This window comes from Penaeus japonicus, unplaced genomic scaffold, assembly GCF_977035675.1.
Source record: "Penaeus japonicus unplaced genomic scaffold, GWHDUDI00000001_assembly GWHDUDI00000031, whole genome shotgun sequence".
NCBI classification, from domain to species: Eukaryota; Metazoa; Arthropoda; class Malacostraca; order Decapoda; family Penaeidae; genus Penaeus; species Penaeus japonicus.
The window spans coordinates 29,471,805-29,474,304 of NW_028234433.1; positions in this window are offsets into that span (position 1 = coordinate 29,471,805).

Consider the following 2,500-nt stretch of genomic DNA (forward strand, 5'->3'; position numbering starts at 1 on the left):
TATGTTGTTCTGGGAATGGTTTATGGTATGTGGTATGTTGTTCTGGGAATGTTGTGGTATGTGGTATGTTGTTCAGGGAGTGGTATGTGGTATGTTGTTCAGGGAATGGTATGTGGTATGTGGTATGTTGTTCAGGGAATAGCGTGGTATGTTGTTCAGGGAATGGTGTGGTTTGTTGTTTAGGGAATGGTATGTGGTTTGTTGTTCAGGGAATGGTATGTGGTATGTTGTTCAGGGAATAGCGTGGTATGTTGTTCAGGGAATAGCGTGGTATGTTGTTCAGGGAATGGTGTGGTATGTTGTTTAGGGAATGGTATGTGGTATGTTGTTCAGGAAATGATGTGGTATGTTGTTCAGAGAATGGTATGTGGTATGTTGTTCAGGGAATGTGGTATGTTGTTCTGGGAATGGTATGTGGTATGTTGTTCAGGGAATGATGTGGTATGTGGTCGGTAGTTCAAGGAATAGCATGGCGTTTGGTATGTAGGTCACGGGTAGGTGTCGTGCTTGGAATGTGGTCCCGGGGTGCTGCTGTGTTTGTTGTTTATGTTGTTTTTTATATATGGTTTATTATTGTGTCTAAAGTACAAAATGTGCGCTGTCACAAAAAAAAAGAGGAGAGGCAAGGAAAAGCTAGCATATATTGCGCGTCCGTCGTTATTTTTTTTTTTTACGTCAATCTCAATAATCGTGCAAAAAGTAAAAAATTGTCAATTTCTGAAGGCGGGCAGTCACGTGACACAAGCGCTTTAGCCGCCACTCGATACTGGCGCCGAGCGAGCGACAGTGCGCGTCAATGCTAAACTTTAGTTTGGCAGATGATAAGCGTAACACGAAAATGCAAGAAAATATTCTGAATCAAATATTCTTCTGAAAGGCGTGTGTCCATGCAGGAAAATTTGCATAGTCCAATGTGTTTCAAAACTGGAGGAAAAATGGCGCACTTTGCGGCTGACGGATGTAAACATTCTTCAAATCGAGCATTTAAAACAGATTTTATTTATGGAAATAAAATTTAGATTTGCATATTTCTGTTTGTTGATTTTATGATATTATATATAAAAATGAATTCCATTAGATTTGGTCATAATAAATGATTTTTTTTCACGCGGAAACTCGGAATTATCGTCTGACTAGAAAAAAAACGACAATTCGTTCAAAGATTAAACAATTTTTCAGTAAATTGACGGAAAAGTGCGAGTGTGACAGCGCCTTTAGCAGTGTCTGGAACGAGAAAAAAAAAATATATATATGGTGTCTCTAGTGCAGTCCAAAAAAGTGTGGTGCGTGATGCTAATAGTGTAATACAGTGCCTTGGTCGATATGCAATCTGGTATTTGGTATAGTGCAATATGGTGTCTCCTATGAAGGCTTGGAAACAAGTATAATGTTTTGGACATGGAAACGATATGGTGCAGAATGATGATGCCCAGTGTAGTAGGTGTATGCAAGCTTTAATTAAGATGCAATATGTTAACTGACTTGCGAAAGCTCACTTAGAACTTGTAAACCAATGTACTAACGAGTAAATGAGAATCAATACAGTATGGTGTATTATAATATCATTTATTTTATTCAATATAGGCGGAAGTATAGATCCTGGTATAAGGAACACAGTATGAAGAATCTTTACCCTGTTCACTGTACAACCCACGATAGTCACTGTACATGAAATATGCTACCATGAATCTTGATCACAATATTATGCATAATTCATTGCATAAATTCCCTGAAATAAATCTGAAGCATAAGAACGCATTATGATATTATCAGTCATTATCAGCCAGGGTGATATGACTTGACATACAACTCTATGACATAAACAACTCGTAACTCGTCCAGTGAAGAGGAATAAAATATCGGACACTGCTGGGCTTTGCTCGTTCATAAACGCGTACGAAACGCTATCAATATTTACGATCTCACATCAACGAGAAATAAGACGTTTGTGTCGCAGATATAAACACTAGTAAACACATTCTTTATAATCTGCGCATATGCATAGCGTTGGTTAGTGTTCCCGATGTTATACGTCGCACTTCGTCTTATGCAACAATGCATATATGATTTATGTTGCAGAAAATTTGATGCTCCTTCTGACGCACCAAAGTTGGCGTGAATTTATAAATCTGAAACTAATATAAAATGTTTTAATGGTCATCTGGAAGGAAAATCTTTTTAAAATCTTTTACAGTCACGTGTCTGCAAGATAAATTAACTAATAATTACAATTGTTTTTTAGAATGTGTTTATTCACAAACACATATATGTATATAGGAGTATATCATCACTCTCCCATTTCCTGTATCATCACATTTTCGCTATCATTCCTTGCTTTATCAATGATTTATCCTCACCATGCAATGTGCTGATTCAGCCAGCAACGCTTCATTCAGCACAGTCAGTTGACACATGATGGCAGAGTGACAAGATTTTGCCGGGGAAATGGCAAGGAGCTTGTCAATATTGCTTCTTCCACTTTTATCTTCGTTATGTTGCT